This window comes from Herpailurus yagouaroundi, unplaced genomic scaffold, assembly GCF_014898765.1.
Source record: "Herpailurus yagouaroundi ecotype Mexico unplaced genomic scaffold, PumYag 184, whole genome shotgun sequence".
Taxonomy (NCBI): Eukaryota; Metazoa; Chordata; class Mammalia; order Carnivora; family Felidae; genus Herpailurus; species Herpailurus yagouaroundi.
Window position 1 is genome coordinate 34920739 of NW_024412415.1, and position 14718 is coordinate 34935456.

The 14718-nt window shown below is 49.2% G+C and overlaps 1 long non-coding RNA gene across 1 annotated transcript; it reads right to left on the reverse strand.

Moving 5' to 3' along the window:
* Window positions 1–681: 681 nt before the first annotated feature.
* LOC121041928 (uncharacterized) lies at window positions 682–1420 on the reverse strand. The gene is made up of 2 exons (XR_005795929.1): window positions 1315–1420; window positions 682–1143 (listed from the first exon to the last, which is right to left on the reverse strand). It is a non-coding gene; the product is annotated as an uncharacterized LOC121041928 (long non-coding RNA).
* Between the last annotated feature and the right edge of the window lie 13298 nt (window positions 1421–14718).

Here is a 14718-nt window from a genome sequence, read left to right on the forward strand (position 1 = left end):
GTGCTTGCCAAAGTGCTTTCGAAAGGCCAGGACTACAGGAGCAGAAGGTTTATTACTATTAGTTACGGAGGTTTCCCTGGAGGTGGGGAGGGGGGTGGAAACGGGTTTCCTGACCCCTCCTGGCCCTTACCTGATCCTTCCAGGGAGGCACATTACCAAAATCACAATCTCTTGCTCAGAGGGGGGCTCTCGGACTCACAAAGCATTTTCCTGTGATTCCTGGAGGTGGGTTTACGAGGTTTTGAGCGTTGATGGTGTGCCGGGCACCGTGCTACGAGGTGCATTTACGTGCATAACAAGTCAGTCCCTCACAGCGTGGGGCACCTTGGCCACATGCACCGACATTCAGAATGTGCACAGCGATTTCATTCTTAGTCCTACGACCAATGGACATGGCACAAGACCGCATTCTTTATGAAGCCAATCCGTGTGACAGAGGTCAGGTTAGTAAATTGCCTTAGCGAGTGAAATCGACCAAGACAGGGCAGTAAATTCTGCAGTAACCTGTACCCTGATCTGGGTGGTGCTCACGTGGGCGTATACACATGTGAAACTTACTGAGCTGTGTACTTTCCTTTTTGTCGGTTGAACTTTAATACACATCTTTCGATGCAAATAAAACGTATGTATCTGTTGCAGGGAGTATGGCCGGAGTCGCAAAAGATGAGCCGGCAAACAAAGGGCAGTTAAGTGAAGGTCCTCGTACTCGAGTCGGAATGAGGCCCCAACTCCAGAATGAAGCTTCTTTTTATTAGGATAATTGCTGAAGACTATGTGCACAAAGTCAGCTAAGCGAGTGTGTTAATCAATCTAATGGTGTAGCTTCTCAGGGTTGTATGATTTTATTTATGGCTTGGAGATCAGTCGGCATTCTCCATTTTCCGGATTTCTTTTTGATGACAAAACCCGGAGAATTCCAGGGACTAGTTGAAGGCTCGTATATCCTTTGCCTCAATGATTCTACTGCTGGCCACTCTTTTTCTGTAGATGTATTTGCACGCAGAGAATATTACCTGTGTATAAGGTCATTTACTGCAACGTTTATCATAAGAGCGAAAGATCAGAAAACAACACCGAATGTCCATCCATAGGGGCTGGTAAAATAAAACGCAGCGCTTCCTGACTGTGCGGCCCGACACAGCTCTGCGGAAATAGAAGAGATTGCCGAGGCGTGTTTTGAAAGTGAGGAAAATGCAGGTGAAGAGATGCGTCAAGAGGGTGCTATCTTTGGGGCTAAAAAATGTAAAGAGAGATAAAGAGAGAGCGAGGGAGGGAGCGAGAAAGAGCAATTTATATAAGCGTAGAGTAACATACCTCTGGAAGGGCGTTTAGGAGACTCATGAGGTTGGTTGACTTTGAGGAAGGGACCTGGGTAGCTGGACTGGGTTGAAGGGATCTTTTCACTACATGCATTTCGTGCCGTTTGAACCTTGAACCTTTTAAGAATTTTGACTAAAAGAACTTAGAACCCTCACCTTCTCAAGGCCTCTTGCCGTGAGATAGGCTTTAAAGGTTCCCTTGGTCTCACTATAATCCCAAACCTAAGCCCCTTGCCCTTTCTCTGTGACACCTGCCACTCTCTACCTCCTGGTGCCTCTCGGAGGTGACATGACTCTCCTACCCGCACGGGGCCCTCGCACCTGCAATTCTCACTTCAGAAAATGCCTCTTCTCTGCCTGGTGTCGCCTCCTCCAGGAAGACTTCTCAGACGTCCCCATTATTCTGGGCTCCCACAGTCCACATTTCTCACGGGTCCTTTGTCGTGACGTTGGCAACGATCGGTTTCCAGTCCTCCGTGTCCTCCCGTGGTGTCGGCACCCCGGGCCTGGTAACAGGGTTTGCGGAATGAACCGATGGACGGTTTTTAACCAGGCTGGGAAACCGACCAACAGCTTTGTCTCTCCTACCGCCCTTGTTTCGTTTCTAAATTCTGCCTGAGCGGGGGCGCCGCCGCCTCAGTTTCCTCCTCTGTAGAGTGGAAATAACTAGGGTTCCTCCCTCCTAGGTCGCACTGTGAGGGTTACGCGAGTCATTATATGCAAAGCGCGTGCAAGCAGGTTTGCTCTCCGGACTTATTGATCGGCACTGTGTTGCGACACTTGCCAACCGGGCCACACGATGTTAGTGACCGAGGTGCCTGCTCTTTTGCCAACCGCCAGCACGGGGAGCCAGCCCGCGGGGGAGAGAGGATGTGGTTCTTGGAATGCCTGGGACCTCTCTGCTCTACCTAAGCCATCGAACTCCACTGAGGGCCAGAGCAGAGCCCCGCTGACCCCAGTCCTAGCAGTTTTCCACAAGCCGAGAAGGAAGGAGCCAGACCTACAGGCTGCCAGGAAGGCATGCCTTCTCTTCGCCTTTGGGTACAGAGAAGAAGTCTCCAGTCTCCCAGCCATGTCAAATCCCTGGTCTGCTGGAGCTGGGAAGGCCAGATACCGCGTATAAGTTTGGCTCCCAGATGCCTGAAATTCCTCCATTATCAGCACATGCCTCCACGGTAAGGGTGGCCCTGTGAAGTTGAAAGATCCCCCTCCCCCACCCAGGAGACATAGGAGAGGGAGTCCACACCGGGCTGGATCGGACCTGCCAGGACAACCTTGGTGGGAAGGCAGATTCTATAAGCTGGAGACAGGGCAGGTGCAGGGTTGAGGGGCGGGGGGAAGGAGAGGGAGAGAGGGGCAGACAGGTGCTTGAAGATGAAGCTCCCAACCTTGTGGAGGGCAGGAGGGAGTAAGGAAGGGACGAAGAGGGAGAGAAGAGCCAGGAAGAAGGGCGGACACTCAGGCCAGTGGCGGCCCTGGAGAGAAGGCATGGCCGGCCAGAGCTCCCTGATGGGAGGTCTGAACAAATCTGCAAGGACGAAGCTGACTGAAACAGCCTCAAAACAACCTCCCCCAACCCCTTTCTCCTTCTGCTGTCTCCCACCCCCAGCCCCATAACCACAAAGGAATGTCAACTTCTCCCCACTGGGAGGATCCCGGGCTGGGACTAGAACCAGGACGAATCAGATCCCCAGATCGGAAAGTACAATCTGACATGTGTCTTCAAAGGCAGCGGACAGGTGCACGGGGCCCTGAGCACTACCCCAGGGCTTAGGACCTCTGGTCTCCTTGCCAACCCCCACCCCCAGAAGGAGCACCGCCTTTAGGATCATTTCTGGGGAACCGGGGGGGAAAGTGAGGTAGAGAGACTCGGATGTCCCCAGATCCCTTGACTTGACTGCGTGACCCCAGGCAAGACGTTAACCTCTATCCTCAGTTTCCTCATCTGTAAATGGGGGCAGTTATAGTATCTGCTCTGAAGATTAAAGGGAAGGACTCTAGGGTCAGGTTTTGAGCCGAACCTTACAGGGCAGATCAGACTTTGACAGGAATTCCAGGCAGAGAGCAAAGGGCAGGGGGTGGAGAAGAAGCTGGAGCATACACCATGGTGGTGGAAGAAGATTCTGGAAAGGCAGGCGAGGGCTTGATCCCAGAGGGCCTTCACTGTGCCACTAAGGACCCTGGGATTTACCCTGGACCCAGTGGACAGCTACCCAGGGATCCTGCACTTGACAGAGGCCTTCGATGCCACGGTACGTGGTTTTTCCCAGGCCCCAGGTGGTGCCTGTGGTGACGTTTCAGCTGGTCAAATCACACTGGGCAGGAGCCACTTCCTTTATTTCGGTCAGCTCCTCCCAGCTGATCCGGACCTCTTCCCTTCTGCCCTAGACGCTTTCTGTTTCTATCCTGTGCCAGGACTTGACCTTGAAGGGAACCAGACCTGGTCTCAGACCCCAGTTCTGTGGCTTCTAGCCAGGAGACGGGGCCAACCCATCCAGCTACACGGACCCCGGTCTCCTCCTCTGAAACGTGGGGAAACGGCCCCGACGTCGTGGGGTGAAAGCAAGGGGCGCACGCAGGGTCCAGAGCCCGATTGGCCCACCCCGCGGCGCCGGCTGGCACCGGAGGGGGCCCCCTCGGCCGCGGGCAGGAGCCCTCGGAGGCCGGAGTCCCCTCCGCGGCCACGGCCATCCTCGTGTGCGGCTGGGAGAGCAGCCAGGGAGAGAATGGCCCGCGCCTGCAAACCTCGAGGCCAGGCTTAGGCCTGTTGGAAAAATAGGAAGCAACGGGGAATGCCAAGGAAACGGCTCTTCTCGGTTTGCTTTGGCAGAGCGCAGAAAACCCGCCCCGAGGCTGGATTTGAGAAGGCAGAGAAGAGTGTTGTGGACGCCACGTGTCCCGGGGAGAAGAACTTGTTTTCTGCGGACCTACTAAGTCCCGGGCTGGATACCTCCATGGGGAGCCTTGTGTGTGCAAGCACACGGGGGACACAGCGTGAGCACTGGCCACGGCCGCCGCCCCCCCGCCCCTCCCCCGCCCTTTCCGAAGAGCATCCCCACAGTGCAGGTGAGGAAACTGAGGTTTGGCGATGCAGCGGGCCTCGTCCAAGATCCCCAAGATCCGGGGCACGTGGGAGTCTTTCAGCCGGGCCCTGGGCTCCTCCATGCGCTCTGGTCCTCCTGCCCTGGTCTCCGGCCAAGGGGCCCAGCCCTTCACACGCTGCACCTTCCCAGGCCCAGGGAGGTGGAAAAGTGAGCGTGCCTTTCTCCAGATCCCCTACGGGAACGGCTCATAAGCCCACAGGGACCCCGAGCCTGGCACACCTCAGTGGTGGTGCTCAGAGTCGCTGTCCCAGGAGCCGATGTACAGCAGATCAGAATGTTGCCTTCAAAGGCCTGTGTGGTTTCCAAGTCAGTCCAGGGTCTGCCTGAGCAGCGCAGCCCGGGAAAACTCCCAGCGTGCACAGCTCCATCGATAGAAGGGCTCCTGGCTCCGGAGGGGCTCCCCAGAGACTCTTCAGCACTCAGTCTCTGGTCTGCAAGGCGCAGGAACATCCTGGGGGTAGTGAGCTCCCGACCCCATTGCTGGAGGCAACCAAGCCCAGGCTGGCTGAATGGGAACCCTGTTGGAGCCAGTAGCCGCCTTCCCCCGCCTCCAACCCCTCTGGGCCCTTGTGCAGAGTTGGCAAGGTCATGGAAACGTACAGAGGGCCCTGCAAGCTTGTGGGGTTCACATTACAGGTGGAGTGCTGAAATCCTGGGCAAGCCCTGGGACCCAGGGCTAGGGGTTGGCCAGTTTTTCATAACCTCATTCGTGCAAGGATAATGGGTCCCATTATCCTTTCACTGTCCCCCCCCCCAAACATCTCTAACATTTTCCTTATGCTAATTAATCAAACCTAAGGTAGAGGTAATAGCTAACTTTTTCACCAATTCGTTATATCGAGACCTGTGTTTTAAGTTTTTATTTAAATAAAAATTTTAATTTTCGAAAATGGATTTAAAAAAATTATTTACAAATTTAAATAAAACTTTAACATGTTGGCTTACTTAACGTACGGTGTGATATTAGCTTTAGCTCTGCAATATAGTGATTCAACACTTTGCTACAACACCCAGAACTCATCACAAGTGCAAGCCTATTTAACCCGTCACCCAAACACCCCCCCTCTGGTAACACCTGTTCTCTGGAGTGAGGACTCTTTCTTGGTTTGCCTCTCTGTCTCTCTCTGTCTCTCTGTCTCTCTGTCTTTTTTTGTTTTTTCCCTCTGCTCATTGGTTTTGTTTCTTAAATTCCACCTGTGAGTGAAATCACGTGGTATTTGTCTTTCTCTGACTTCTTTCCCTTAGCGGAATACTCTCTAGCTCCATCCACATTGTTGCAAGTGGCAAGATGTCGTATTTTTGATAGCTGAGTAATATGAGTAATATTCCAGCGCCTGTGTGTGTGTGTGTATGTGTGTGTGTGTGTGTGTGTGTGTGTGTGTGCATGTGTCTCACATCTTTCTTATCCATCCACCCGTCGATGGACATTCGGGCTCTTTCAATAATCTGGCTATCGTAGATAAGGCTGCTATAAAAATCCCAGGTGCCTGTATCCCTTTGAATTAGTATTTTTGTGTTCTTGGGGTAAATACCTAATAGTGCGATTGCTGGGTGGAGATACTTTACGGCAAATCGTCACTTTCTTAAAGAGGCAGGGTACCATTTCAGCGGCATCCATGGATCTTAGCAACATGAGCGTCACCCCAGAGCTCATTAGAAATGCACATTCTCGGGCCCCTCCCCAGACTGTGAAGCATCAGAATCTGTGCTTCCGTAAGATCCCTAGGTGATTTGTATGCCCATGTGAAAATTTTAAAAGAGGTCTAATCATGATTCTCGTACAAATATGAAATGAATCTGGGCCAAAGATTTTATTTCATGCGTCAATGAATGAGGAAACCACTAAGATGTTGTAATCACCTCAAAAGACAGTTCAAAGAGTAGACACATGTATAGGTCATCGGGAATCTGAATTGAATTTACAAACAGATACAAAACTGGCCAAAACTCCATAGGACAATAATCAATGGCAGTGCACGGGGCATAATCTGCATTTCTGTGGATAAGAATCATTTGCATTGCTATCGGTTTGCTCCGACTTCCAGAGCTATAACAGAGCTCAGATCATGAAAGGCGGAGAAAAAAAACAAACCCCAGAAAGATAGCCGGTAATCGCTCTCTCTCTTTGGTTCGTTCTTTCTCTCCCCGACTCCATTTTCATGTTTCACAATTTCTCCTGACACAAGACAGAATTTGATAAGCACTGGCCTAGACCACTTCTGGCCTCTGACATGCCTGGACACAGCCTCTCCAGGCCAAGACTAGAGCAAACGTCTCAGCAAATCCCCATGTCTTCCAGACTCTGCTTGGGAATTCGCAGATTGACCAGACCAGGCCTTCGGGCAGCACTGGCCTGAATGGCAGAGCAGGAATTTCAGGGAACTGCAGGATAGGAGTGGCTCCCGCTGCTGGTGGGGGTTACTCTGTGGTTTCTAAAATACTTCATTTGGGGCAGGAAGCTAACGTGGGCATCTGTTAGTTTTACTCTAGGCCCCGGGCACGATCAGTCACACCAGCTGGCAATTCATCTTCAGAGGCAGGGATTACACGCTACAGTTTCCCTTACTTTCGCCTCTGATCAATTTTAAGGTTTTGTGAACCAGGAGAATAGACGCCTCAAAAGGGGCGGGCCTTGGCCGCTTTGGTACCGGAAGCAGGTGAGTTAGCTACAATAGAGACCTCTCCAGCCTGAAGGAGGCATAAGAATGTACCGAGCCCGGAAAAGATTCCCCAGACCTGGTTCTTGGATGGTCCCCTGGGCAGCCAGTGATCTGGCGGATTCCTCTTTGTCTGTCTCTGTCTGCAAACGTAGCAGTCGATTACTAATGCCGCCTGTGACGCAGGCGGACCCATCACTGGTGATGCTATCAGAACACGTTAAAGGACAGAGAGCCAGGCCTTCGTGGAGCTCCTGGGGGTTGTTTGGATGTCGGATCCGCTTGAAGTCGCTGCCGGGAGGTGGGACTCAGTTCTGCCTGTGCCTCCCCCTCACTGTGCCTGGTGTTGAGGCTGGGAGAGGAGATCCAAGCACTCGCCTGCCCCTTCGTTGTTGCCTCTCAGTGTTATCAAAAGCTTGTGGGTAAAGCGGAGTGGTTTGGGGGTCTGGCGAATGGAGCAAACGCTTAGGATTCCCACGTCTGGTCCGGTCATGGCTCTAACGGGGCAGTTCAGCACGGGCGGTAAGCAGGGCTGGCGTCAGGCAGGTCTGGGGTTGAATCCTGACTCTGCTCTCCCCCCCCCAACCCCCGCCTTGTCATGGAGTGGCTCGTTTAAGCCCTGCTGGGTGCCAGGTGTGGCTCCAGGGGTTGAGAACAACCCAGTGGACACGATGGAAGGGGTTTCATAGGAGCGGGGAAGGGGCATCCAACGAAGTAGCACTCACACTGTTTTATAAGTTACCTTTGTGATAACACCGTGGAGGAAAAGTCTGCATCGCTCAAGGGCGGATAGTGGGAAGAACTTCCCTTGTCTGACGAATCACAAGCAGAGAAACGTCCGACTTTGGCTCAGGTCATGATCTCGAGGTTGGTGAGTTCGAGCCCCGCGTCGGGCTCTGTGCGGACAGCTCAGGTCCTGGAGCCTGCTTCGGATTCTGTGTCTCCCTCTCTCTCTGCCCCTCCCCGACTCATGCTCTGTCTCTGTCAACAATAAATAAATGTTAAAAAAAAAAAATTAAGAAAAAAAAGAATCAAAAGCACTTCTCAGAAGAAGCTTAGACTTAAAGGTGAGTTGGAGGTGGGGGCTGTTAGTCAAGCAGAAGAAAAAGCAGGGGCAATGGCCCTGAGGTGGGAGGAGTTTGGCCCACTCTAAAGATGCAAAGAAGGCCCATGTGGGCAGTGGCTCTCATTTATTTGTGGGCTCAGGATCTACCTGGGACATTAATTAAAATGTACCTTCCTGGGGTCGTTTGAGCATTCGGCTCTTGGTTTCGGCTCAGGTCATGATTTCACAGTTTGTGAGTTCAAGCCCCACATCAGGCTCTCTGCTGTCGGTGCAGAACCCACTTGGGATCTTCTGTTGCCCCCTCTCTCTCTCTCTCTGCCCCTCCCCAACTTGTGCACTCGCTCTCTCTCTCTCTCTCTCTCTCTCTCTCTCTCAAAAATAGCAACTAAACATTAAAAAATATTTTTAAGTACCTTCCTGAATCCCATCTCCAGAAATCCTGATTCCCCAGGTCTGGGATGGGGGCCCAGGGATCTGCGTTTTGCACAGGCATCTCAGGATATGTAAGAAATATTGCTTAGGGCCACGTTGAGAAACGTTGTGTTGGAGCCTACGGAGAGTGGGACAAGATACAGGGACTCATTTAACGTCTCTAAGCAGCTCTCAGAGTCTACCACGTGGGTTGCAGGCCTTGCCCAATCAGCAACTCAGTTACCATCTGCCATCTTGAATTTCTCCCATCTTGGAGCCCAGACCTCTCTCACCGAATTCAGGGGTCCTTGGCTTGGCTGCCCAAAGAGGCTTTTCAAACACCAATTAAATCAGAGTTTCTTGGGGGTGCGTCCCGGGCATTGGTAACTTTTCAGCTTCTCAGGGAAATCTAATGAGAACCAGTGATCTAATTCTTTGAATCCCCCTTTCATCCGGAAGAGTTAAAAAAAAGGGCTCAGAGAAAATACCCTCTTCTCCTTTTCTGGTCTCAAACCTCAGGGATCACCAGAGCCAGTAAGGGCCAAAGGCATCATCTAGCATTGCCTTGCCAAATTCTGTTTTTAAAAATATTTTTGATATAAGTTTTTAGGTGTCTTATAAAACAGCATATCAAATAATCTAGAATGACTTCTCATCTACCCTGCCGTCCGCCAAGACTACCGTATTTGGTTTAATCCACTTTATTGAGGTATAATCTGCATACTGTAAATGCACACATTTAAACCGGGTAGTTGGGGGGCGCCTGGGTGGCGCAGTCGGTTAAGCCAGGTCACGATCTCGCGGTCTGTGAGTTCGAGCCCCGCGTCGGGCTCTGGGCTGATGGCTCAGAGCCTGGAGCCTGTTTCCGATTCTGTGTCTCCCTCTCTCTCTGCCCCTCCCCTGTTCATGCTCTGTCTCTCTCTGTCCCAAAAATAAATAAACGTTGAAAAAAAAAAATTTTAAACCGGGTAGTTGGGTGCGTTCCGACAAATGTGTTTTGCTCCACCCCCACCTCCCATGAGTCATCCACTTTGAACAGTTTTTGTTCCACTTTCTCTGGTGGTTTCCCCATGTCATGTGCTCATACTGAGATATATATATATATATACACATATATATAATTTATGAATCAACTTTGGATAAGGTCATATTATGATTCTTCCAACCAGGAGACTGTTGAAAGTGAAAACGGATAAGACTAGTAATTATACAGAACAACAGGCATAAGAGGGGCCCGTCCAGGGCAAGTCAGGGCATCTGGTCAACCTGACCTTCTCTGTGCATGCTCAACCATGATGGGTGGGGATTCAACTCCTATACCCCAGCCTTGCCTCCCTTCCTCTCCCCAAGGTTTGTTAATAATGTCCCTATTTTAGTTTATCTGTTGCTTACACTTTGTAAATTCAAGTAATATTTGTCACCCTCTATTGCTGGGGCTTTTTTTTTTTTAATTTTAAAATTTTTATTTATTTTTGAGAAAGAGGGAGACGCAGAATCTGAAGCAGGCTCTAGGCTCTGAGCTGTCAGCACAGAGCCTGACGTGGGGCTTGAACTCACGGACCGTGAGATCATGACCTGAGCCGAAGTTGGACCCTTAACTGACTGAGTCACCCAGGCGCCCCTGCTGGGGCTTTTTGGTGAGGATATGGGTCCCCTGTGTTTCCCTCCAGTTCTGTTGTCTTCTGCTGCCCGATTTCTCGTCTCATTTACCTCGTCGAGGTTGACAGCATTTGTTCCTGTTTTGTAGTCATTATTAAGCCTTTCCTATTTTGTCTATGAGAAACCCAAGGCTCGGCGTTTACACGATGTTGATGATGTAACTTTGTTCCCTGTGAACCAAGAAGCCTACTATGAACCATAACTGCTCCTTCTATAGGGTGACAGTGTTATAACACGTGTGCCTCTCCTGGGAAAAGGCTTCTCACATCAGCATTAAATGAATTTTCCTTCTTTACTCTCTACCAATTCCTTTAAATCGTGTCAGAAATTTAGTTTGCTTCGCATATGGGCCATTAATTTCTCGGTGAGGGATTTTTCTTCCCGCTACCTGCTGGGGTATTTTTTTATTTTTATGTATTTATTTTTTTAAGAAACACATGCCTCTTTACCATATTCCTAAAATCTTCCAACTTCCTTTTATATATTGCTTGAAACTATTCGTTCCTTCTTTCTGATTTCATTCTGCCATGGTCCCTACTTCTCTGCTCTCATTTTTTCTGAGGGTTTCCTGAGTCAGCTATACACCAATTATCCTGGCGTTCCTTTCTATTAGATCCTTGAATTAATTCCACCAGTGTTGATCCCATAACTTGTCCTTCATGGTTTCCAAATCAGGTTACTGGAATACATATTCAAATAACTTCTCAGAAAGGAGGCATGGAAATTAAATTTCTGAGTCTTGCATGTTTGAATATGAGGGAGTTCTTTTTTCTTCATTCATGACTGATAGTTTGGCTGGGTATTGAATTCCAGGTTAAAAGCCATTTTCACTTAGCACTTAGAGAGGAAATACAGTGAAGAAGTTAAAAAGCCAGGCATGAAATTGCCAGGGTTTTAATATTAAACTTTGCCATTTACTGGGTCCAGCAAGTTGCTTAACTTTTCTGTATCTCAGTTTTTGCATCCATAAACAGAGAATAAAATAGTATCTAAATCGTGGAGTTGTGATGGAGATTAAATTAGTCTGTATATGGAAAGTGCTTACAACAGTGTCTGCACATAGTAAACATCATGTAAGTGTTGGCTATTATTCCTCTGGCCTCTGTTGTTGCTGATGAGAATTATGATATCATTTATCTGATCCTGCTTCTTTGTCAGTCAAAGAAGTAGATATTCTGGTTCTTTGTAAGTTGATATTCTGGTTTCCTGAGAAATGTCCAGGATCTTCTCTAATCGTTGATATACCTAAATTGCCCAAATTCTACATCTGCTTGGCATTCTCTGGGCCCTTTAAAGTTGATGACTCTGTGTCCCTTTTGGGCTCTGTTTTTTTTTTTGTTTTGTTTTGTTTTTAATGTTATTATTTCTATGATAATCTTCTCTCTCTCTCTCTCTCTCTCTCAGCTTCTTTCTTTTCTTATTCTTGAACTCCTACTGGCAATTGGGTGTTGAAACTTTTGAACAGATCCAATTTGAATATGTTTTTCTCTTGTATTTTATGTCATTTATTCAATGTTCTTGAATATTTCCTTGACATTGTATGCTAGGCTTTCTATTGATTTTCACAACTTTTGGCAATAATAACTTTAATTTCTAGGAGCTCTTTCTCATTCAGTAATGGATCCTTTTCCATGGCACCTTGTTTTGACTTTTATAACTCTACCCACTCAACCTTCCCATCAGCCTTGTGGTGACTCCAGAAATATCTCTTTGGAATTCTTGGGCATTTGAAAATCTCTGCCATTGGCCTTCAACCAATTAACTTTCTTGGAGCACCTGACCAGTGCTAGGCATTGAGCTGGGTACTGTGGACATTACAAAAATGAATGAGCTATGGTCCCAAGCCTCAAGAGCCCGGTTAATTCAGAGACACATATGGAAATAAATAATGACAATATGACAGGTGTACAAGAGGCCTTTCCAGATGAAAGAATAACGGTCTATTGGAGATCGAGAAAGACCTCACGAGGGAGGTGGTGCTTGAGTGCTTCTTAAGGGATAAGTAGGTGTCCAGACAGACAAGTAGAGGAACATCCCAGGCAGGAGTCAGAGTTGGGCACGATCAGGGAGGATGAGAGAACTCAGGAGGAAGAGCACACAAATCTAGCTCTGCGGTTGCAAGGTTGGCAGGAACCAGACCATAAAGAACCTGGGTGCCTTAAGGGGGTCTAGAATTGGTCCACAGACAGTAGAAAGTCCTCAGAGGGTCATTAGTGAAGGAGAGCCATGGAGGGGAATGTGTGTTGGAAAGGTCCTTCTGGAAATCCTGGGACAGGTGGGTTGGAAAGGCATCTCCTCAACCAAGAGTTCTCACAGATAACACCCGCCCACCCCTGCCCAACAATGGCTTCCTCAGCACTGAGGGACATTCCTTATCTGTACTGAATTAAAGTCTTTTGGCTGTCCCCTGTCTCTCCTCATGCAGAGACCACACTAATAACAATGATCGTCTCATTTGACCCTGCCCCATTTTTAGATCACAGAGTGTTCTCGTGTCCATCACCTCGCCTGACTGTTCCAGTGGTCTGTGAGGAAAGCAAGACCGATGATTTCCCCCACTTTACAGAGATAGCACCGTCTGAGGTAGGTACTCTATGTCACCCCATTTTACAAATGAGGAAACGGAGGCACAGAGATGAAGAAACCTGCCCAAGATCACGGTACTCATAAGCGGGAGAACCGAGATGCGAACCCGGGAAGCCTGGCCAGAGTCTGCGAGCTTATCCACTACACGCACCACCTCTCCCGTGTTTCTTCTGCTTCCTCTCCACACCTAGAAAATATCTGGGTGCATAGTAGGTCCTTAGGGAAAACACACTGAATAGGGCACAAGAAAACTTGGAATAATGTATGCTATGATTAAACAGGCACCAACTCATGCTAAGCACTCAGTTGGCATTATCTCATCCAGTCCCCCTGCCAGTCAGGTTGGTCTTATTTTATTTTCATTTTATAAGAAAGGTTTTATAGCAAGGAAGTGGCTAGAACCTGGACTTGGACACGAGGCCGTCTGATCTCTCCAAGTGCCCCTGGAGGTGGACATCCACGTGAGACACCCAGCTCCTGGCCTGTGGCCTGACGGCGCCCATTTCTTTCCATTGTCGTGGTCTTGGCTGCCCGTCTGGCCTTCGGGCTTCTCAGGGATCCTTCTTTCCTCCCCCTTCCTTCTAGAACATTCTGTATGAATGCGAAACAGGGAGAGAGTGGTGACTGTCCACAGTGAACCCACAGATGGACTTTGCTGACCTGGCCTGACCAAACCTTCTTTCTCAGTCCACCAGATGGGCTTCTAAGCAGACTCAGGACCCAGCAGATGGCATGGAGACCAAGGCTGGCCGGGGAGGACGCCTGAAACCCATGTGGCCCTGCATGGAGCCAGGGTAGGTGGGCTTCCCCAGCCCTGGAGTGAGGGGGCAGAAACTTGATCTGGGTGAGGTGTAATGCTGTCGATGTGACCTAAGGGACCCTTTGGTGACAGAAGGCAAAATATCTTTGGAGAAGTCAGCATATGCTGAGATACTCTCTGATGCTCAGGAGGGCTAGACCAAGAGTTTGTCTTTTCGAGGGGACCCCTCCTAGCCCTTGGTAGAAATAGGTATGGGGAAACTAGCAGAGGGAGCCTCAGACATCAGTCCCTTACTTCCTCTCTCTCTCTTGTTCTTTCTTTTAAACAAAAATTCAGAAGATTTACTTCCTCTCTAATACCCTTCTAAGAGCGTAGGCTCTGAAACTCCCTGAGTTCAAATCCTGGCTCTACCACAGTGGAACCTGGTGACCTTGGACCAACGTCTTTGTGCCTTAGTTTTCTCATCTGTGAACGGGGGACAGTTGTAGCACCCATTTGCCCAGATCGTTGTAAAGCGTTGTAAAGCAGCAACGTATAGAATGAGCTTGTCACACTGCTGGCTTTAATTCTGATTGTACTTACCTGTAATCTATTCAAATCTCACTCGTTTAGAAAGCTACGTGAAAATCGTCGCGAACGCCTTTTTACACCACCCGGCCCCACAATTTGTGCCACGTTGTTATTTACGTATAATCATTGGCGGGAGCTCTGAGGGTAGGTGGGTGAAAGCATAGTGTAGACGTGGGTGTCCTGGAGACAGCTCATACAGGTTTGTGAGCGAATTGTTCTTCCGAAATCTCGTGAGCTGATTGTCAAAGTTACCATGTAAAATGTAACCGATAAATTTACAGTGAAGTGGATTATTTCAAAACCCAACGCTAATGGATAGTAAAAACTCATCACTTCCTGTCTGTTTGATAACAGTTGAGAACTCCGCTCTTGAGGTTGTTCGCATATATTGGTCTGTGTGCAGAAATGCTGTGTAAAGGTGTGCAGGTGCGCGTCTGTCTCTGGTTCCTCCTCCGCAGCTCATGTTGGTGGGAATGGTTACACCATGGGAATTGGCAAATACTACACATCCGGGCTGGACGATTGTTTTGATCCTTGTCTCGACTTAGGAGAATGACGGGGTAGGTTAAACTAGCCAGCGTGTTGT